Raw genomic sequence first — 24,966 nt, 5'->3', positions numbered from 1 at the left:
ATGTTTTCAGAATACCCTAACTACAAATTTGATGCAAACTTATACTTTACAAGCAGAAAACAAAGTACCAATTGCGTATGAGGGTATTGGGATTGTAAAGGTCTAGTTTTTTAATTTTTATTTTCATTACATAGTATATATATATATTTTTTAAATCTGAATAATTATGTATTTTATTGACAAACAATGGTCATGGATTCATGATATATAAAACAGAAATAAAATGTATCAGATTGGTGTGTTTCTTTGAAAGTTAAATCCATCATATAAATTAAGATACAATAAATTTATTTCTTGAAGCCAACTTTAGTTAAAAGAATCATTCATGCTTCCTGCTTCCTTTGGTCTCCCTCCCCCTCACATATTTAGTCAACTCAGTGTGATTTTTCTATTCTCCTCCCTGGTAACAGCTTTCACCAAGGTCTCCAGATGTAATAAATGTTCATGTCTTAGTAGTCACTTTACTTAATTTACAAGTTGCAACCACTTCAGTGGACCATTCCTTCTTTCTGAAACCCATTTTCCCTTGTCTTCCAATACATGGGTTTGTCCTGGTATTTTTTTGGTTATTCATTCATTGTCTTTGCAGCCATATAACCACCTGCCCAATCATTGAATATACAATTTCTTCAAGAATTATTTGTAAGTGGTATCTTTTTCTTACTTTGTATTTTCTTTTCTTTGTTCATCTCATTTCTGTTCCAAGTCTTTCTTGCTCCAATAAGCAGATGACTTACCAATTTATGTCCCTAGAATTGACACTTCTAAAAACTTTAGGAAATTAAACTAACTTTCCACCTGATGTCTCACTTAAATATCCTGAAGACCATTCTTATAAAAATGAGCTTATAGTCATTTCTACCCCTCCTAAGTCCCTCCTCGTGGGGGGGACAAATGTCCATGCAAATGTGTAGCATCCAACAATCATCAATTTTGTTTATCTCATTTATTTTCAATATTTAATAATCCTCTCTAATCACAAGGATTCTACTCACCAAATATCATTCATATACATCAATTTTCTCTGTACCAACACTCTAGGTTAAATTATCATCACCTCTGAATCAGATATTGCAGCAGTCACTTAAAGGATCTCATGGCTCCCATCTATCTTCTCAAACTACAATGTACTTTTTAAAAATCATGAATTTGGCTACATCATTAATCCCTTTCCCTTCTCCTTCTTTAGTAAATTTCCATGGCTCTTTTATAAAGATAAACTCTTTCACATCATGGTACCTCTTCTTTCTCTCCTGCTACGGTCACTGTCATGGTTTGCTCTTCCTTTCCATGTACACTGGGTGGGTGCCAACCTCTCATTTTCTCTGTGCTCTCAATTACCAATTTGAGGATGTTGTTTTCTCTATTTGATCATCTTTGCCTTTTTTGCCTAATTATCCTGTATTCCTTTTGTAGTTCTCAGTTAAAGAATGAGATCCCTCTAGAAAGCTTCTTATTCTACCAAACAAGGTAAATGCCTCTTTCTTCCCTTTATAATGTGTTTTAGTGAGCTGTTTTGCGACTTTGACTAAAGGACCTGAGCAGAACAATTGTAGAGAAGGAAAAATTTATTTGAGGTCTCATGGTTTCAGAGGTTTTAGTCCATAGAAGGTCAGCTCCATTCCTTGAGGCTCCATTGAGGAAAGGTATCATAGTGGAAGAGTGTAGCAGAGGGAAACAGCTCTCAGGATGATGAGGAAGCAGAAGAGAAAGACACCACTCTCCAGATACAAAATATATACCCCATAGCCCCGCCCCCTCTGATCCACTTCCTCCAGCCACATTCAACTCCCACCAGTAATTAATTCACTGATTAGGTTAAGGCTAATTACATAAATGACCCCCAATCGTTTCTCCTCCTAACCTTCTTGCATTGTCTCACATGTGAACTTTTGGGGGACACCTCACATCCAAACTATAACATAATGTATCTATGGCACTTACACTTATTGATGGCATTATGTTAGTTTTTTGCCAACTAGACAATAAGCTATATGAAAGCAAGATGCTCTTTTTCTTTATGATTATAACTACAGTTATTAGCAAAAGAAAACATTCAAGAGAAAATGTAAGTAGTCCATTTTCTACTTAAAGTAGAAAATTGATTGAAATTGAATGATGTGCTTAAAGAATCTCTGCGCAGAGCTTTCCTCAAGTTAGACTGTAAGATAGGCAGAAATGGTTAAATCTTTTGTCTTCTTCTTTTTTTTGGTTCCACTCTCCAACTTCTAGCAATTCCTTTCACCATTGGATATCTTTCTGTGCAACCTTCAGTTATGATTACTCTTTCAGAGCAATACCACCCCCAGGATACTTACATTTCCAATTATCTAAAGAAAGGAGTAATTATTTATAATATAAAAATTACAGGATTGGGTTGTTCCTTTTTGAGTAAGAGACAGTAGGACAGTCTGCTCTGTGGCCTTCAAGGTCTGTATTAGAAAAAGATTTGTCCTTTAGTCAGTCTTTTACACACTCATTAAATAATTATAGATTATCTCATACTAACAGTTTCCACTTGATGACTACAATATTTGATGGCTACATGGTCGACACAATAGCCAGTAGTCATGTATGGCTATTTAAGTTAATTAAAATCAAATATTCATTTATTTTCTGTAATTGTATTTTGGATACTCTTTTCCATCATCATATAAAGCTCCATTGAACAATGTCATTCATTCCACAATGTGTTTTAATACATAAACTCTGCATTGATAAACCCTTGATTCTTCTGCCTCAAAAGGAGATTGATCTTCTGGCCCACATACTACCAGTTTTGACTTAGAAGAACACGCTTTCTTTTGTATGCTCCTGCAGGATTTTCTTTCTCCCTCACACAGGAACAGATAGGTGTGAGCAGGTGCCCAAATTTATATGGTTCATATGAATTCAAAACATGTTATATTTTCATTTGTTTTTCTAGTGTTTGGAAGGTGCAAGGGTGCAATAGAAACTAAGGCTAAAGAAACAAATAAGGTTTGGTGCTCGGTTATAGTTTTAATCCATTGTGGGTCAAGATATAGAAAAGGAATAGAGATTAAAGATACAAATGTAAGGCTGTTTGAATAATCAAGGCTTATCCCAGGAAAAATCTGGGATTGGAGGCAAAACAAAACTTTTCTGATCAGCAAAAGGAAGTTATTAGAAACAATTGAGCAGACTGTAGTTGAAACCTATATATATTATGATATATAATATCATAATATATTGATATCGGTCCAGATATTGGTCCACTTATTTATCATATGGAATTTCCATAGAAATATGCTCCATCTGAGGCTAATAAAGTCCAGAGAGAAACAAAGGAAGACATTGACCTTGATTAAGGAAGTTTGGGCAAGGCAGAAAATGGGGACAAATCCTGTGTGAGACTAGATATTCCATCAAGTTAAGAGTCTGAGCATACTAGCTCCTGCCTTAGCTAGTGCTACTTTTTGAAAACATGAATCTTTGCAGAAGATTAATTTGACAGTAATCTTTCTGCTCCTAATTTGGGGAAAATAGAGCATTGTTTCATTTCTCAGTGCCTCATTCATTTCCACATCATAAATGAGTGACTGTTTCTATGACTGATGAACAAAAAGAAAAAAAATAGGTCTGATTTGTTTTTGAAATTTAGAAATATGTATATGGACGACTAGCCAAAGATGGCAGAATTTGGATATGACAAGATGGATTGATGTAGCTATCTGCCAAACAGCATGATTAAAACCATTCAGACCCCGAAGATGAAGCAGCAGAGTACATTGGCTTTATTTCTGTAAACTAAACTGTCACCATCAGACTTAAGTGCTCTTGTCTTGTCAGAGGATTTATTATTATTAAGAATTTCTCTGACATGCATTTGCCAAGTGCTTCATTTGAAGCTCCCCATCACTCACAGCTCCTTGGTGACATGGTCTGGCTAGACTTCAAAAACAAAAGGAACTGAGGTCTTCATGCAAATTAGCACCAGTTTATGCCCAAGGTCCTTCATTAATATATGATTTGAAAAGAAGGTGGATTTAATCTGTAATATGGTTACTCATACAAGGAAAGACCACCTCAAGTAGTAGAAAAGTGTTGGAACATTTTTCAGTCTAAGCTTTTGAGAATCAAAGTGTGAGTTACTCATCCATTATCTCAGTGGTCAGCTACATACATGAATTTATAATTAGTTAGGACCTCAGATTGACAGGTTTGTCCCAACATATTCAGAAATGAATATTATTCCCTCTGCTTATTAAGAAAGTCAACTTCTAAATTTAGCATTTTTCCTACTTCAAAGCAATTTAATTCTACCAGAGACCATAATGCAACAACGAGCATTAAAAAAAATCTTCCAATTTATATTTTCTGAACTTAGCTGTGCTCTCAGCACCACCTACCCTTTATTTTATCTGCATTTAGTCAGCTACCTCTCCCATTCTCTTCCTGACAATTTCAGAATCATTCTTTCCCTAAAATGTTGTCTCTGCTCAATTTCAACCCAGCTCTCTCCTCTCAGATACCATGACTACCTTAAAAATTGTTTCTCCCAGGCTTGATATCCCTCAACTTTCCACCTCTTTATTCCACTTGCTACCGCTTTGGCTATCCTGTTTGTACCTTTTCCCAGCCTCACAGGATGAAGTTACCTTCCTCCTGCTGTAATCTAGATTCATTATTTGTGACTTTGAATATCTCCTATGAGTTCATCTCTAGGACCTGAATACATCAACATGAACTCTTTTACAAATCTTCAGAATCTCCTTTTCTGTTGGCTCACCTCTCTCAGCTATATCTTTCAAGGCCCCGTGACCTTCTCTTTGCCCCATGTTCTCTTTATCTACTGACAAAGTCTCATTGTGCTCCTTGCTAAATGGTCGTGTCAGGAATCTTGAAGGGAATGAGATTTTCCTGTATCTGAAGGCTAACAAGCTTGTCTGCCACAGTTTGATACATAGAGGCAGAACACACATAACTCATGGGTGAGAGAAAGTAGACTTTATTACCTGTAGAACAAGAAGCATGAGGTTTATCTTTACATTAGTTTCCCATGACCCTTAGGTCCCAGTGGTGCAATTGGCACAGGAGGTTGCGGTGCAAATGGTGGGTTTGTGTTACAGCCAAGGAAACACCCACCCTTAGGAAAACTCCAGTATTGAAATAAGCTGCTAGCCAGTCTTGTCCAACACTATGTGGGGATGGGGAAATTATCTTTGTTATTCTTCTCAGGAACAAACTTGCCCTGTGTCCTTGAGGGAGATTCTATCTGTATCTTCCAAAGCATTTTTTATACAAACATCCTTGAAAAGATAACCTGGAACAAAAATTGCCCAAGACATGTAAAAATGCCACGGAGAATTCTTTCTTAATAGGTTGTCTATCATCTATTTGTATTTTTATTAATTTTTTTAAAAGTCTGATTGTTATCTATATGTTAAACATTTTACTAGGCGGAGAGCACACTACCAGACTCAAAGAATCCTATTGAATTCTTCATAGACACAATGGATCTCATAACACATTTCAAGAATAATGGTGACTTTTAAAAGCCCTTAATTATAAATCATAAATCATACACAGTCATTTCATTATAAACTGCTGAAAGGTTCCTAAGCATTGAGGTCTGGTAAAAAAATCTCCACAAATATTAGTATTGATCCAATAAAGAGGAATAAATTGCAAATAATATTTCAGCATTAGCACTGTTTTCTTCACTCTACAAGATATAAAAATGGAGCATCTTGGAAAATACACTATTGAAGTTGCTCTAAACCTCCATTTCATTTTCAGCCAACAGTCAAAATCACATTATATTAAATAACTGTGTATGCGTGGTCTTTTGGGGTAGGGATAAGAAAACATATTTTGCTAAGTTTACCAATTATGAGTTCAGAGTTTAGAAGCAAATTTAATTCTTCTGGAAATGAGTGCAATAGAACAGCTGGTCAAACACAATTTAGTTGCTCATAGAAACAAACTTAATGATTTAAAAAAAAAAGCTTACTAAAAAGGGTCATAAAGAATACCAACCAGATTTAGGACACTTTTGGCTTAAAAGGGCATCTGTTTATAGGCCCTGATGCAACTTTCCCCAGTCCTGAAAACAAACAACAAAAATAAATAAACAATAAAACACCCCAAAACTGAAAACATGAAAATAAAAGAAGAATCACTTAACACATTTAAATTTAGATTGATTGATATTTATAATAAGGATCTTTGAAGACTTTCCATTAACTATAAGAGTATTAAAATAGATTATGAGAAAAACAAATAACATTAATTATTACATTATTAAAAAACAGGATTTTCTTTCTGTAATAAAACTCACTTGAGAAAACACATTAGAAAAATATTTGTTTTAAATTGCTGTTTGCCACCACATGCAGAAATCCAAGGTTGATATAAAACTTAAAATGAGAGAGATGTCCTACAAAATTGGTACTTCATATTGAGATCATTGGGACACTACATTATGTCCCCTCCCCTTTCATTTATTTTATTTTTTATTTGAAAAAATAATCAGATTCACTAGAGGTTGTAAAAATGGAGAGTTCCCAGGAGCCCTGTACTCAATATCTCCCAATGAAAATATCTTCTATAAACCCAGAATATCAAAAACAGGAATTTGGCTTTGGTGTTATATATAATCAACAAAACTTCATACTTTATGTAAATTTCATCACTTTTCTTGCCTTCTCTTTTATTTTTAAAGCTACATCCAGATATAAGGCTCACAGAAGATAAACAGCAAGAAAATGAGGTGGGTCTGGGGTGAGAGGAGAAAACATGGTGCCTAATATAGGTGCACATTCCTGTTAACACAGCATCAGAAAAGTCTAGGCAGGAGTAGGAAAACAGCCAAGATTGCTGCACAATGAAAAGTCTGCATTTTTTTCCCTTGTACCCTTTAGTTGACAGTAACAGAAAACCATGGAGTGGAAAATAGAGATGGACTTGCCCAATTACAGAGGAAAACAAACAATGAAGAGAGAGACCAGACAGGGAGATTTTGACATCCACTTTTCCATTGGCTAAGATCTGAAGCTAGAGTCTAAGCTTATGTCCAGACCCTGTCTGCCCATAGTTTCTACTGCTGAATGAAAATACAAAATTTCATGAAGTTCGACACTATCGAAAGAGTACAAGAAGATGTGATGCAAAGTGAAATAGCCACAAGAAAGAACAGACCAAAGTTAAAAGTGGACAAGCTCTAATGACACATGAGGTTGAGAAGCTAAGAAAGGATTTCAGAACTAATGGAAATTAATATATTGAAGGTAGGAAATTAAATCAGCTTACAGAGAATACAATGAAATTAGTCAGTTTACTTCTACCCTTCATAATTTACCCAGATGTTAAAGGGTATTATATGTATCAACATCTAATGCCCATTTCATTATGATTTACAATTTGGCATATAAGGTTTTTTATAGAAATTGCACACTACTTTTCTAAAAAGTATTTGTTTAAATGCGAGTGATACCAAATTCTTTGTATAGATTCCAATCATTTCTAATATGGAAGGAAAACTCACTAGATGATAATTCTAGGGCTCACAGTGAGAAGTTATTTTTGTAGGGGAATTGTCCACCCACTCCCCTGGCTAGGATGGTCCCAGCAGATTGATTACTCACAATGGCTGATTAAATTTATTGATGTCAGCCTTAATCGCCTTCAAAACTCTTGACTAGCGACCATCTGGTCCCAGAAATTTATCTATATCTACTTTGCAGATGCAGTATCAAACATTCTGTGGTTGTACCACCACTTTGTCTAGTTGCTATAAATTTAAAATTCCAAAGGTCATTTTGCGGTAGAAGAAAACAAAAACAAAATAAAACCAAAAAAAGCCAGTTTTTTTTTTTTTTTTTTTTTAGAAAAGGCAAGAAACATATTATTTATCTGTTTCTCCTATGAGTTTCCACTTTCTAGAAGAACCTCCTGCAGAGACTACCAGAGGATACTTAGTAATCTCTCACTTTCCTTCATTTCTTCGAATCCTCTAAACTTCCTAGCTTTTCTTTCCCCTAAGTTTCTTCTGAATCTGAGTCCAAACATTTTAAAATAAACTTGATGTAAGCTCCATCTCCATTTACTCTTTTCTTCCTTACATTGTTTTTTGCCTCTGTGTGAGCCTCACCACTTAGTAAGCAAGGGTTTAGGTGCTACAAATTGCAAATTGCCACTTTTTTAAACTCACAAGGATTTTTAATTTATTTTTAAAAACAAATTTGATTTCAAAATTGTGATGAGAGCTCTTAACATGAGATCCCTTTTTTAAATTAATAACTTTATGATAATGTCAACAAAAGCTGCACGTTTATCTTATGCAATGGATGACTTTGGACATACGCACACCAAACATTTTCTTTTCTTTTCTTTTTTTAAGATAGAGAGGAGAGAGAGAGAGAGAATAAATTTTTAATATTTATTTTTCAGTTTTCAGTGGACACAACATCTTTATTTTATTTTTATGTGGTGCTGAGGATCGAACCCAGTGCCCCGTGCATGCCAGGCGAGCGCGTTACCGCTTGAGCCACCTCCCCAGCCCCATTTTCTTTATCCCCTTTTTGCTAGCTGTTTCATTTTTCAACAGAATACTTAACAATGGCAAAATTTAAGTGCACAGATAGTATTGTTAATTACAGGCAGAATGATGTACAGCAGAACTCTAGAAAGTAATCACCTTTCATAACTAAAACTTCATACCCACTGAAGAGCAACTCCCTGTTTTTCCTTCTCCCCAGATCCTGGGAGCCAACATTCCTTTTTCTGCTGTGGGTGTTTGGCTGTTTTAGGTAGCTCTTATGAATGGAATCATGGAACGCTGATCTGTGCCTGTGACCCCTGTACTTGATATTATATAATAGAAGCTATTAATATTTTTCTCCAGTTACCTTCAGCTTTATCTGAAGGAAAGGACACAAATTAAGAATCCAAAGAAAGGGGGGAATCCAAAGAGCACCTTATAATTTTAGCCAAGTCTCTGGCTCCCGAGCTTTCCTCCCTTCTCCAACCCCAGACATAAACAGTGTCCTATACTTGGTGTCATCATTCTGACCAGTGCTGAGAAAGTATAAACACGGGATGAAGACAGCTTGAGTTGGAATTGTTTCCCTGTTGCTTGCAGCCTCTATGATCTTAAAAAGTTGGCATCTGATCCTGTACCTTGATTTCTTTTCCTATGATTGGGAAAAATATTGATACATAAAGACTGCACATAGGAAACAAAACGTGAGGATGAATCAAGTCCTTAGCAATTTGCAAGGTACCTAGTAAATGTTCTATATATTTAAATACTGTTATCATCAATATTATTACAAATATTTTTATAAAGGCTTGGAGATTAGATATTTTGAATTTTATAAGTCCTTTTTTATGTTCTTTCTTCCTTCCTTCTATTTCTTTCTCTTGCTACTTTTCCCTCCCTCAATTCTTTAAAAATGCAAAACCAAATGAACCCTCGGAACTCATGCACGATAGGATGAATTGGAACTGTGGGACAAGGTTTGCTGACACTTACTCTAAATTTATTCTAGGATATTAACAATTTTGTGATATTATTTTTTTCTCATTGAATGTCTCTAGTATTCAGGTCTTCGTGTGCTTCAAAATTTTTTGGTATGAAAACTGTACCTCTTGTTAGATTTATTCCTAGGCACCTGGAGGTGTTCTTCTTACAAGAAATTCCCTCTTAATTTTTTTAAATAAAATTTTCATATTAGAATTATTTTAGGTTTATAAAAACTATCAAGATAGTACAGTTTCAGGTAGTACTCACCTAGTTTCTCTTAATGATACCTTCCTATAATACTGTGTTGCATTTGTCCCAAGTAAGAAATCAACATTGCTACCTTATTATTATGTAAACTACAGTGAATTCTGATTTCACTAGTTTTTCCCTCATGTTATTTTTCTTTTCCATCCTTAATACTAATCAAAGTTCTTCTGTTTCCTTAGCCTTTGGTCTGTGATAGTGTCTCATTTTCTTTGATTTTGATGACAGTTTGAGAATTGGTCAGTGATGTTTTAGAATGTTCCTTGATTATACACTTTTCTCTTGATGAGACTGATGCTACAGATTTTGTGGAAGAAAACCAGAGACATAAAGTAATGTTTTCATGATTTTTCAACTCACTATCAACAAGATTTATCTTGTGATGACAGCTTTGATCCTCCGGCTGAGGTGGTATGTGTGGTCTCTCCACTGTAAATTGACTTTTTCACATCGTCTAACCCTTTACTCTTTGGAAGGAAGTCTCTTGCACATCCCAACCACAGGGAAAATGTAATTGAACTTCTTTTCCTTGTAGTGGAGGTATTATATACAAGAAACACTTGCAATTCTTTTGTAGCAGAGACTTGTCTCTTTCTCCGTATATTTATACTTATTTATTCAATGAATTATTTATATCAGTAGGGACTCATTTGTTTTATGTAGCATAATAGGGTAATGATGTAATATGTTATTTACTTTGTGGGTTCAATTTGTTCTAGCATTGACAACCAGGAGTTCTTTTAGATTGTCTCCTGTGTGCCATTGAGGTCCACCATGTTTTTGTGTGTTGAGCATTTGTTTTTGTTTCTGTTTTTTGTTTTTAACTTTCTGAAAGAAGAAGATACTCAGGGTAATCTTATACATTTTCTTTCCCAGCCCTAGAATCAATCATTTCTTAAAGGAACTCTGGAGAATTGTATTAGAAATCAAGGGAAAGAATAATGTGTGGCCATTTTTTAATAAAATTGTAACTTACTTTTGTATTTATAGTATGCAAGATCACTATCATTTATTGTTTATTTATCTTAAAACTGTCCATTTTAATTCTAAAATGTCACATGTAATATTCTGTAGAAAAATAATTGAATATTCTATAGGGGTTACCATATTCTTTCACAATTTTATTTCTTCTTTACAAATCACATGTCTTTTATTTTTAATTATTGTGACTTAGACTGAAATCTCCAGGACATTGCTAAACTTGAATCTTGTTTTTGTATCTAACTTCACATGAATGTTCTAATTCTTTTCCTTAATAGGTATGATATTTTCTGTAACCATGTGATAATGCTACTTATGGGGTTAAAACTGCTAAAAAAGTGAGTACTGAATATTAAATGCTTGCAAAACTCTCCACAGAATACCACATGATTTTTAAATCTCTAAGTAATTTATATAATAAATTATATAAATCTTTCTGAGTATCACAGGTCTTCAGTGTATGAGATAAACTGAAGGCATTTAGTTTTCCATTCTTCAATAATTCAACCTATTAATCTTATGAAAATCAATTTCATTTCTTTAATGTTTATTGTCCTATCAACAGTTTGTGTATTTTTAAAATATTTTGGTAATTTATATTCAAGAAAAGTTCATTTTGCTCATTTTTAGAATTATTGGTTTATATTAACAATATCTTTTCATATTTTAAAAAATTTTCTGTAATTACATTATCTATACCCATTAAATATTACTTTGTTGAACCTTCAATATTTTCCCCCTCTTTATGATCTTGCTAAATATTTCTTTTATTTTACTTTTCAAATGATGCATTTTAGGGTAATATATATATATATATATATATATATATATATATGTATATATATATATATATATATATATATATATATATATATACATATATATATATATATATACACACACACACACACACACACATATGTATATTTCAATTCATGTTCATTCTCATTAACTTACTTTTATAATTATCTTTCTTGTTTTGGCAATATATCTTTAGTTTCCTTATGATAAACAAAATTAAATGGTTTTCTACTTATCTGCTAATATGTTTAAATTGACATTATTTATTTTAAATTCTACTCTAAATTTATTTCATTTGTTTAGATATGTGGTATTATCATTGCTTAAATGCACATTATATTATATTTTAATTATGACTCAGTGCTATTTCTTTTCTAAGGAGTGTGCCTGTGTGTGTGTGTGTATGAGTATGTTTAAAATTTATATAAAATGTTTTAGAGGATCATATATTTGTATGCATAATTAACTGGGAACATTGAGAACTTGATATGGGTGTTTAATACTACCAAGTCTGTCTGAGACTTTCCTTTTACCCTGATATCTGAGCAGATACTGTTAAAATTTTTCAGGAGCTTGGACATAAGGTATATTTTTTCCCTCCGAGGTGAAAGCCTCCTGTTGTATTGGTGGTATCTTCATGTCACCTGCTGTATCTTCATGTTTCCCAGCATTTGAAGCCAAGATTACCAGGTGCACATTTACCTTATCCGTGGCCACATATGTGCACTCAGGCAGAGCATTGCAGTCTTCACCCACTACAGTGTCTTTATGGTGCAATGGACCCTCCTGTCTCTTTATGGTAAGTATTGAGCAAATGGATGTGTATGTATGGAGTTCCCAGAGCTTACCTGTGTTTAGATGGTAGAGTGCTTTCCTTTACACAATTCAAGCACTCATAGATACTATATCTTCCTTGTAAATTCTTCCTTTTGTCATTGTGCATAATGATGCTCTTTATGTTCATTTTGTCCCATGTTCTCATTTACAAGGAGTTGCTTAGTATAATTTTTCATTCTGTCCCTTTAAGCTTTGTATATTTTTATGTTTTAGAGGTGTTTGTTTCAAAAAATATCTGAGTTCAATATGTTTCTTTTCAGAGTAGATTTTATTTATCTTATTTTAATTACTAATATGTTTTGGATTTATTTTGAACTTTTTTCCTTTTCTTTTTTGTAGATGAACACAATACCTTTATACCTTTATTTTATTTGTTTATTTTTATGAGGTGCTGGGGATCAAACCCAGGGCCTCACAGGTGCAAGGCAAGTGCTCTACCACTGAGCCACAATCCCAGTCTCTTTATTTTGAGCTTTTATTGCCAGGGATTTTTTTTTCCTCTTTCTTCTATTTCCAGTCATCTATTTTTTCATGGATTTTTTTTAAACTAGGTATTTTCCCTTATGTATTTTTTTCACTGGATTGGAAGTGATGCATTGTATTTATATGATCTGAATATTTATGTGTATATTTTAACATGATTATTTGACATGGCCATATATAAAGAAAATATACAACTCTACTCTCCTTTCCAACGATATTTGGCATTTAGATTAGTTTAACTCCAGTGGCTCTTCTCACACATGCATGCTATTGCTATCTTTTATTTTGCCGGTATTTTGCACTTGACATCACAACAGAGACTGCTATTAATATTGATATTTATAGTTTAATTATAGAGATTTCCTTATGTGTCTATCATCAATTTCTTTGTTCATTGTCATTACTTTCCTGTACTTTCTGCTCTTCTTTTTCCTGTACTTGCTACTCTTGTTTTTCTTCTTGAATTATTACTTTGCAATAGTTCTTTAGAGAAAGGCTTATGAGTAATTTCTATCTTGTCTTGTCTTTTATGTGCCCATTTTTCTTCAATGGTAGTGCATGTGAGTCAGAAGACTGCAAGTTATTTTTCTTAACAAGTTAAAAATATGACTTTACTGTTTGCTGGTCTTTCTTGTTGAAGTTGAGAGGTATGCCCTCAGTCTCCCTGTTGTTAATTTATGGTTGATTTATTTCTGATATGTGCCCATTTTTTAAGTTTTTCATTCAGTGCTTGGCAATCTATAGTTCTATAAGGCTACATTTATTTCTAATAACCAGGCAAAAAAGAAGTCTGAGGCTCACATTTAATTAAGTAATACTTTTTAACCAGGAGGTTGTGAAGCTATAATTTTAGCAATAAACTCAAATAGTATAGATAATATAACTTATGACTGATTAGATAATATACTTAATTAACAGGACAGATATTGCATAGAAATCAATAATCACACTTAAAAACAGCCTTTACATATTGAATTCTCAAATATTTTGTTTTTAGATTTTTATTGTTTTTGTTTGATTTTAAAAATCACTACCAAATGACAAATTTCACTTATATGGAAAAGCTGAGGCACAGTTCATGAGATAACAGTCAATAAAATCTCTCTTAGGGTAATTTGGAAGCATATGGAATGACTTAAAAATTTATTCAATTATTTGACCTAAGAATTCAAATTTCATAACAATAATTTTACTCAGAGAACAATATAAAATGATATTCAACACGATTTTATTAAAATAGCAAAAACTTAACTTTGTAGTAGCATGCTTAAAACTTACACTGTAACTATGTGATTAAGTCCTTTTTTAGCTATCCAAGGAATGTTTCTAAGTAACTTCACATGAAATCAGGTAGGTCATATTAAAAATTTCTTTATAAAATGATATGCTAAATGGTATAATAATATGGTCAAGTTTGTGGATTGAAATTTTACTACATTATAAATAATAATACATGATGTAAATTATATATATATATATATATATATATATATATATATACATATATATATATAAACTAACAGCAGTTTTAGTATCTTGGTATTAACATTTTCATAATTTTTGTTTTCCATTTTTTTCTAAATTGTCTAAACTTTTTACATGAATTATCTGTATGAAGCAACACAAGCAATGTAACAATAATTGACATAAACTAGACTTTTTAATATTTAGCTTAAATTATTAGTATTATTAATATGTTAAGATCCCAAAGAAATGGAGTTTTTAAGCAAGAGATTTAAGTTTTAGAGAAGTATAAGAGTTAAAATTTCTAAACACTTACTAATAACAAAGGCAAAAATGGAAATACAAGTGAATTTGATTTTACAAAATTTTAAATCTCCTATGTAGACAATATCATAAACTAAATCAAAAGATGTTATAAACCAGAATAACATGGTAATCATATAAGAACAAGAGAGAAAACTGTTTTAACACAAAATTCTTCCTTCAAATCAGTATTAAAAGATCAAACAGACCCAGGTGGAGAATTGACCAAAGAGTATCTAAATAATCATTAAGCATCAAAATCTGCAATCTTAGTCATAATTAAATAAATAATAATTGCAATAAACATACTGTTTCTCTCCATATGATAATTATAGATGAAAAATACATTAATAGCTAATGTGGATGATAATTTAGTTGGTTCTTTTAATGTTTTGGTGAAAGTGAAAGTTGTCATAATCTTTTAGGCAAATGAATTAGTGGAGATTTGAAAAATAGTATCCAGAAAATCAGTATCTAGGTATTGTTGATATATGTTCCTATACATTTGTACCAAAATCAGTCCTATTTTGCAATGACAAGATGACGGAATTTTGAAAAAGAAGATTATTAATGTTAATATAGTGTGTAACATATAATAAATAACAATTTATTTATTATGTGAAATATTTTAGTTTCTCAAAATACTAAAAAACAAAGTATACAATATATTTTCATCTGCATGGTAATCATGCAAGATAAATATCTATTTAGATATTTCAGAGTAAAAATGAATGTAAAGACATTTTATTAGAAATACCTCTTGTCTTTTAAGTCATATTAAATAAGTAAGTGTATTGTACACTCTTGAAGATTTTTCTGTGTTGAATCTTTGGTATGCATAAAAATATGGCAGCACATTTTGAGCTAAATATAAAATAAAATATTGTTTACTATATGCTTTATTCTCTCATCTGACCTATTATCACTGATTGATATACTTAATATTTTTGTACACTTCACTAACATAAAAAGATGTTTCAGTCAGTTTGTTTTTTTATAGCAAAATACCTGACACTGAGTATCTTATGGAGAGAAAGTTTTATTTATGTCATAGCTCTGGAGATTCAAGATCCTGGCACCAACATCTACTCAGCCCTAATAAGGGCCTCCTGGTGGTTGGCACCACAATGGCAGGAACCCATGTGATGAGAGAGAAAGCAAGAAACTGGGGCGGGGCCAAGCTTGCTGTTTTTCCAATGAGAATGCACTTACTTGAGAAAAGCATTAGTTCCTCTTATAGACCTAATAAACACACACTAGAAGCGACCTTAACTCCACTACATTGGTGACCAAGCCTTTAGCATTTCAATCTATGAATAACAACCCACGTTCAAACCATAGCAAGGAAGAAAATGTAATTTTTTTTAAATACATAATATTTTCACAGGAAACCTGAATTCAGCAACATCAGATAGCTACATGCTCTGAAAAGAAAAGAAATTGCCCATTTTACCTATACAGGGATCGATTCATGTGTCTACCACCAGAGGTTACAAATCAGTGAACAAATGTCCAGAAATTTATAAACGTCTTGCTTGATTCTGGGGCAAGTACCTCAAGACTACATTCATAGAAAATCCAGTGGCAATATCAGTCATTTACATCATCTTGGCAATGTTAATCTGCTTTTATTTCCCTATTGTCTGCTTCATGAGGATACAGAAAACAATTATGAACCTATTCTCACAACAGTGGCCACAGGAGGCCCTTTTACTTAAAAGTGTTAAATAGGAAATCGTGCCACTGCTTTATTTTCTAAGAACAAATTGATCTTCTTAAAAACAGTAAAAAATTAAAAATTACTTTTAATTGTCTTAATTGAATTGAAAATAAAATTGAAATCAAAGAATATAATATAAATGGTCAAATCTAAAACTGGACCTATTGGTAGACTATGTTCTTCCTATCTTTGGGTATTACATTGTAGTTACCTTGGCTGTTTAAAACCTGACTTGAGTGAAAGCCTGGTATAGCATATTTTATTGTTAAGAAAAAAATGCAGATTGAAAGAGTTGTTGGGGTTCTCCATTAGTAGCAACATATTGTAAAATTCACCCAGTTTCTAATTTTATTGCTAGCATATTCACAGATAATAGAACAATTGATATATATTTGTATCAAATTAAATTTTAAAAATACACTTAAGTTTGATAAACTTAAATAAGATGATTGAGAAAAATATGTATCATGTGACTGTCCATGAAGTAGTGACAATGTTATGGTTATTAGGAAAATTTATCTTCCATTTTGTTGCAGATGGGTCCCTCATTTACTAAAACCTTCTTGACTTCTGCTCTTTCCCTTTTTAAATCATCTTGGGTTCTCCTTGTTATCAAGACTTTCCACCCCACAAAAGGGACTTTCTGATTTCTTTGTTAATTGTTTTGGATATGAATAGCCCAATGAATATCTCAGCCTAGTGTCTCCTCCTCAATGCTTGATTTTTGCCCTCCCACACAAAAGGCAGGCTAGAAGGAGCTGATAATATGATATTCATAATTTAGTTATCAGTGTTAGTAAGGAAAAAGTCAATGCAATTAATTATTGAGCACTTATTTATCTGGCTCTTCTAAGAAATTTACATGCACTTTTTCATTGAATTCACACAAAAGTTTTAATGTTTGCTTTATATGGAGAAACTGAGACCCACTTACTCAAGATCACAAAGCTTATAAGTTTCAGTGCCGGGATTTTAGTTATTCATTTATGATTCTAGAGCCATTAGCTAATGGCTCTCTAAGACCTCAGATCTGTTGTATCAGACACTTTTGGGAAATCCGTACTTGGATAAGACCTTCAAAGAATTCTGATGCAAGTTTTAGTGTGAGAACCACTGCACCAAGCTGTGCTGTTTAGGTGTTTAATATAGAGATGGATAGAGACCAATGACAGAGACATTCTTAAATGAGTAAGGTGTCTTATTATTGCTCTTATTTGTATTTTGTAAAACATCCAAACCTACAATTCATTATATCAATGTTCAATTAATGACTTAATGCAGTAAATTAGACTCTGTGAGGGAGGCAGAGATGTACAAAACATTACCCTTTCCTTCAAAAAGTTTGCCCTCTAAATAGATAAGGAATATTTTTTAAAAAGAGATCACTGAAATCACAAAATAAAGTTTGATGGTTTAGAATGTGAGGTCTTGAATTAGAAAACCTAAATTTGAATACCAGTTTCAACATTGAATAGTTGTGAGACTTCATGCAAGTTGTCTCATTATTTAAGTACCTATTATCTTAACTTCCTTAAAGCACTTACTTTATTAGGTTATTAGGAAAAATAAATGAGAAAAATATTTTGTACAATGTCTGATGTATACTAAGCAACTCATAAATGTTTATTAGTTATCACTACTTCCCTTGCTATTATACTAGTTATTACTATTAACATTCGTAGTAGTATTACCACAAGCAATAGACAGTTTTTACTGAGATCTTAATGAAAGGAAAAACAGAAGTATTTAGAAGTTAAAGAAACAGAAAAAAATTGTTGAAGACCCGGATGTATAAGGAAAAGTTTAAAAGAAAAGAATGAGACCTAAACTGGATCATCTCTGTCTTTACCTCCTTCTTGTGAAAAAGACAGAATTGGGAAAAAAATTAAAAATAAAATTAAAAAATCACAAAATTTGAAATAATATTTCTGGGAGAGTGAATAAACTGAATAAACCAGTGTTGATGGAACCCGAACTTACGAAGGAAAGGATGCAAAGATGGAAGAAGCTCGGGTTTAAAGTTAATACATATGGCCTTATCTTGCTGTAAACTGAAAGCCAGCTCTATTAAAGACAAATTTCACGTTACATCGACATGCTTCCGCAAAAATACGACCATGAAAATCCTCAAGTCATAGGCGTTTACAAGAAGCCACTAATCTCCTGGTTATGCTGAATTTCTTTTCATCTTCAAGTGCCAAGCCAAAGCACATGGAAATGAAAGGAGAAGGGGAGAATGGGGACACTGTGAGGTAGGACACTAACAATGCTGGGTAATGCCTTCTTAAGATGTTAATAATCACAGCAGGATCTCCCTGTGCTAACCCTGGAGTCCAAGAAAAAGATCTAAATATAATGGAGAATAGAATCTTTCAAAAGCGATCTGCACTAGATTGCACTCTAATGACCCATTTGGTTTTATAAATTCCATTAATAATTCTAGCTGTACATTTTTCAACCTTTTATCCTTGGGGCTTAGTCAAAATTAAGTCAACTAACAACTACATTAACAATAAGCAAGAGAATAGAATTCTGTTTACTGTGGTTCCAAAGAGCTTTCCCAAGCAGATTCACTGGTAAGAACAAATCCTCTTAGCTGCTGTTGGCTCTGATAATATTTATGTACTGCAATTCTTTGTTCCACCATTAACCCACTCACTGACTGCCCGGGCAGTTGTGTTCTGACACAGATAAGATTTAAAAGTGCTGTTTTCTAAAACCTACTATGACAGAAAACTTCAGATTGAAAAACCACAACTTGTAATATTCTTAAAATGACCAAAAAGATTACTTTAAAACATGCTTTGGAAATCGTAAACCTCAAACTCTCACTCCATTAACACCTATGGTACTAAATTAATAATTAGATTCTCTTCTTCTTCATTTATTTCTCTTTTATTAATACAAGATAAAGATCTAGAATATACTTATGATGTTATTTGGTACAATTTTAGGTGTTATAGGTTATGATATGGAGGATGGAAAGATTATTTTTAAGAGAAAATGTTGTGTCATTGGTTGTCATTGATCCCAATTCATCATCAAAATTTTCCCCAAATAACTGCATTTTAAGAATAAGAGGAAAAAAAAAAGAGAGAAAAAGAAAAGATGAGGAAGAGTAGGAGGAGGGAAAAGAAAAGGATGAGAAGAAAAAGTATATTGGAGAAATTAGATAAATAAGCTTTCTAACTCAAGAGTGATTTTATAAATTTATTTATAGAATGATAATTACTACCAATAGGAGACAAACATGTGAGTGGTGGGAACAAAAGGTTAATGAATAATTCTATAAAATTGGCCCATTCTGTGGACCCTTACATGCTTTATGTTCCAAGAAGTAATTTACCTAAACCTGCCTGGCTTTAGTGGACAGGATATGTTACATTCCTTAGCAAAAACTACCTGCTGTCTGCAGGAGAATTGCAGGCTGAAAAAATAATGTCAATAAGAGAAACACAAGTTACCCTGAAAGGGGAGATTTTGTCACAATTTTCATAGACCAGGTCGCAGAACTCAGGGAGATAAAGGTAATTCCTTCTAAGTATAAAATTTGTAAGAATTTATATTTAAGAATCCAATTAGAACTGGTCAGCATGGGCCAAAAGATCTGGACTTGTCATGGTAGAGGGGATTTGAAAGTCCAATGTCATCCCGCTGTCACTCAAAAGTCAAGAGGTCGACATGGGCAAGACTCTCTGGAAACTTCTCTGGGATCTCGGATAAAACTGGAGTGCAAGAGAGGCACACTGTCCCTCTCCTGCCTGAGAGGATCCACCCTCTCACTTGAGAGTGTCCCCTTTTCCTTTCCCTGTCTCTTCAATAACCTGTCACTCTGTTACCTGTTATTCTGAGCAACACATCTGAAATCTTTCTGACTCGATCACAAGAATCGAGGTTTGAAAGGGGGTCTGGGTGTAGCCTCAGTTTCTCACTACTGCCTCAGTAGTAACACTACTTCCTAACAACTGGCTTACATATATCCAGACTATCTACAAAGTGAATAAAACAAAGAGAAACATTGTATTGAAAAACTGCTTATCATTTTCCCTCAACATACTGGCTTTATAATGATTGTTTCTTAATGCTCTTTATGGAATTTGAATCCTAGTGCTACTATGAATGGTTCCAGGACCAATAGCCAGGAAATATTCCTTGCAGGAACATTAGTTTCCTTCCCTGTGCAATGGAGAATAGTATGAAATTCTTCATGGAGTTGCTTTAGAATTAGAGTAGAAGAATTTGTGGAAATGGCTGGGGTTTGGCAGGTATTTATAGATATTATTCATGACTAAATTCGTTTGATTATGGTGTCTCTTACTTCTTCCTCATGAAAGTGAACATACTGATTCACATGCATGCAGATTTGCATATTCAAGTTCTTGCTTTTGATTTTTGCTTGTTTGTTGAGAACTACTGGGAAATAATTTTCCATTTTTGTCATGTTTCCCTGCATGTCTTCTGAACAAAGGGAAGAATCACTTGCTTTTCAGGATGTCTCCCTACACTGGAAAATGTCGGCAGATTTTCTAGCAGCCCTCTTTAAAAACTGGGGTTCCCTAAGCTTTACGTTTCTAAAGAGCCTCATAAACCCGCTGCATGTGCAACATCAAGTTGGACTACTCCGCATCACCCTTGGGACTTGGAGGTGGGTAAAGGGAGCTCATGAACATAAACTAGACTACTCCTGTGCAGAGAATCTTCCTGACCCTTCTGTCCACTTCTGTGAACATATGGCCAGGCTAACTTGTGAGCTTCCAGGCAGGCTAACACCTTCACAATTCTTGACAGGAACCTATTTTAGCTAAAGAAAAATCATAACAACTATTGATAAAAATTATACACAAACTAAGAAAATGGTAGTGAGTTGTAATGCATATGTCTAAAAGTTAATGAAATTCCTTCACCCACTGTGTTATCTTTTTGTTGTTGTTGTTATTATTTTTTGGTGCTGGGAATTGAACCCAAGGCCTCAGGCATGTTATTGCAAGTACTGTACTACTGAGCTACATCCCTAGAGTCTATGTTATGTTCTTTGAATAAGGCTCATACCATTTAAAATATTCTCAAACTTTATTACATCTTAATTCAAAAATAGTAAAAAAAAATATGGCACAGGATATATAAATGTGTTCTCTATATTTTCACATAACAGAGGATTAGATGAGTTCCTTTTTCTTTTCCTGCTCAAATCACTCTTTTGATGCAGGCTTTATGCTACTTCCTGGATAAAGGTCTTGTCACTGCATGATAAATTGATTTACCTGACACTTGTAGCAGAAGACTGAGGGACATGCCCATCATGGGAAAAGGAAAAGTCAGATTAGTAACTTCAATCTTAAAAAAAAAAAAAGAAAGAAAACAAGCAAGAGTTCCTGAAAGTGACAGTTAGTTAAGTTTAGTGTGAACGAAATGAATCTTCACAGAGAGGATTAGATGAGATATGGAATGCTGGAGCCGGAATGAACCATAAATATCATCCAGTCCAAATGGAGGGAGGCTCGGTCACTCTCCAAGGTCAGGCCATGCAGTGGGTGGCACACAGATCTCACAACTACAAGGCCAGAATATTATTTATCTCCATCAGACATTCAAAACTCTGACAGCAGTGCTGAAGGAGTGTGCAGTCACAGTTTAATTGATTTTGGGGGAAAAAAATCTAGGAGAGCTCCTTTTTTGTTGTTCTTTCCTTCATTTTAGTGTGGCCATTACATTATTTTTCTCTCATGCAGTTGTGTTTTAGTCAGATATATAAGCATTTGGAGATTTATAACTATTGTTTCCTTCTTAGGTTAATTCATAACGTTTTTATTTTTAATATAATTGTTAGCACATCAAATCATTCATAACAAACATAATAGCATTCTACTTATAAAGCAGTGATTCAGTTTAGTGACTTAGGTATTTGAAGTTTGTTAGTTGTTTTAGATGCGTCTTTTCTCAATATTTCCCAAAGTAGTTATTTTGGCTTAGATACGAAGTGTCCTCAAAAAGCTCAGTGTGAGACTATGCAAGAAAGTTCCCAGGTGACGTGATTATAGATGATGAGAGATGGAACCCAATCAGTGGATTAACCCATTGACAGAAATAACTGGAGGTAGGCTCCAGTAATCATGCCTTTGGGGTTGATATTTTGTCCCTGATAAGTAGAGCATGCTCCCTCTACCTGCCTCTTCCTGATTGCCATGTCCTGAGCTATATTCCCCCTCCATACCTCCACACAAATTTCTGCCATGATGTTTTGCTTCACCTTGGACCCAGAGCAATGGAATTGGTCATTCATTAACAGAGACCTCTGAAAATGTGAGCACCAAATAAACTTTTCCTTCTCTAAGTTGTTTTGGTCTGACCTTTTGTTCAGAATGACTCAAAAAGATGACTAAAACAGCAGCAGCCATATAGGAGAATATGTTCAGGGCTTTTGTTGTTGTTGTTGTTTGTTTGTTTGTTTGTTTTTCAGTATCAGGAATTGAACCCAGGGGCAGTCTACCGCTGAGACAGTGTCTTGCTAAATTGCTAAGGCTGACCTGGAACTTGTGTTTCTCCTGCCTTGGCCTCCTGAGTCGCGGGGATGACAGGTATGCACTGTAATGAGAATATGCTTTATGTCATTGTCATTCATTGAAATACATCTATATCGATATCTATCTGTATGTACATATAATGTGCTTCACCCTTCCGACATTCTTTCCTTCATCCCTTCCTTTCTTTGGTACCTTCTGTTTCTTGAGCTCCCAATAAATATGTGCCAGACACTGTGCTAGGTTTTGTGAATCCAGTGGGGAACATTCATGGAGACCATTAGGAAGGACAGCAGACAACCTGATAATCGTATCAGTGCAACCATCAATCTTCTCTGTAGCATTTCGATTTTAGTATATGTGCTGCCAAAGCGAGCACATCAGTGCTACCATTAAATCCAGGCAACAGGGGCCTCTCTATGGAGTCCAGAGACTTAGAGGGATTTGATATATCATAATCTCATACACAATGTGCAGTACAGAACACACTGACATCTTGTTGCTCAGAATTCAACATTCAGGTTCAGCATAATACTTAATCCTACATTGTTCATATTCCAGGGAACTTTTCAACATTTTTGCCCCATTCCTTTGAAACCAAAGGCAACTGTTTCTGAGTTCTGAAAAATGTGTATGCTGTAATGCATGGGAAGTTGGATGAAGCTTCTGACACTATGTACAGTACTTGAACAAGGAATGGGCTTAGGAAAAAGAACATATATGAATTTACTTGGAAAGTTATCATAAAGGCAATAGATTCTGACATAGTAAAATATAATTTTTTAAGAATTATGAGGCATCTATGTTTTTTCCTTGTTCCAGTTTGTGCTTCCAGAGGTATCCATTCTTGAAATTTTCATGTAAGTTTCACATAGCAGCGCCAAAGCATTTTGCACTGTGAAGTTATTCATATCACTGATAAGTGTGTAAGTATGAAGGTTTAGACAAAATGCATATGAATAATCACTGTTCTTAACACTAACATCTGGAAATGTTCTTAGATTCTAAAAAAATAAAATTACACTGGTTTTATTACTATATACACAGGTAAGATTAACTTTACAAATTTTGCTAAATGAAATTATCCACAAATATGATTTAAAAATTATTTCTATAGTTAAAATTGAGAGGTTAACACAAATTATAATATGTAACATTGAATATTTTAGAGAAAAATAATGTTTTAGAGGTAAATATTTTTGTTTACTTTCACTTATATTTGGATGAAAATATATCTAACACTGTATGCTTAGTGAATAATAATGTTTTAAAAATTCTTTTGAGCACTGAGAATGAATAAAACTAATAGAGAAATAGAAAAGAACTTGAGAAATAGTTCAAAAATTCAATACAGAGGAAAAAACTGGTAAAGAAGGAGATACATTTTATTCAGGGAAGCCGTCTATTTAAATCTTTAAAACCTCAAGACAATGAAAAGGAGAATATTTTTGTGGAGCGTGACCCACTTAAAATTTGCAATCAGGACATTATAAATTCTTCATTAATGAATATTTAATTACTTAATTACTGATCAAAATAGTGAAACCAAGCAAAAAAAATTTTTTCTTATGAAATAGCTGCTTGAGTAGGTAAGATGAAAACTTTCTAACTTTTTATTCTTTACTAGTTAAAGATTTAATTACCCATAGAAACAATGGAAATGTAAGTATGTTTCTATTTACATATATTTGCACCTGTTTGAATAAACATTCTCTGGAAGGCACTTGAGGAACTCTGAAGATGCTTCTGCTGGGATAGAACATCAGTGGCTGTATGCGGGGGTGTTGGGTGCCATTGGTTCTTTTTGAATACTGTCTATGCATTACCTATTAAAATTTATTAAAATTTGTTTTCTATCAAAGTTTAAAAAAATCCCAATTAGAAGTAAGAAAATTCTTTCTTAGATCATATTAATCAGTTCACATCTATCTATTATGCTTATCAAGATGAGATACTATAGCTTAGAGTGATATACAATATTTAAAAAAAATAATTGGAAGCTATTTACCTAGCATGCAAGAACTGTGTCAAGGGTGTTCCTATATTCACTGTAGCACTATTCACTAAAGCCAAGATACAAATGAACTTAACTGTTCGTCAGTGCAAGA

The 24,966-nt window shown here is 33.4% G+C and overlaps 1 pseudogene; it reads right to left on the bottom strand.

The window, feature by feature from the left end:
• Positions 1 to 18,437, bottom strand: part of LOC124084832 (protein FRG2-like) — a 102,423-nt pseudogene extending 83,986 nt beyond the window's left edge.
• Positions 18,438 to 24,966: the final 6,529 nt, after the last annotated feature.

The sequence above is a fragment of the Marmota monax genome, unplaced genomic scaffold, assembly GCF_021218885.2.
Source record: "Marmota monax isolate L192 unplaced genomic scaffold, Marmota_monax_Labrador192_F-V1.1 WCK01_AAM20220418_F8-fsc00106, whole genome shotgun sequence".
NCBI lineage: Eukaryota > Metazoa > Chordata > Mammalia > Rodentia > Sciuridae > Marmota > Marmota monax.
This window is presented reverse-complemented; position numbering and strand designations above follow the sequence as displayed.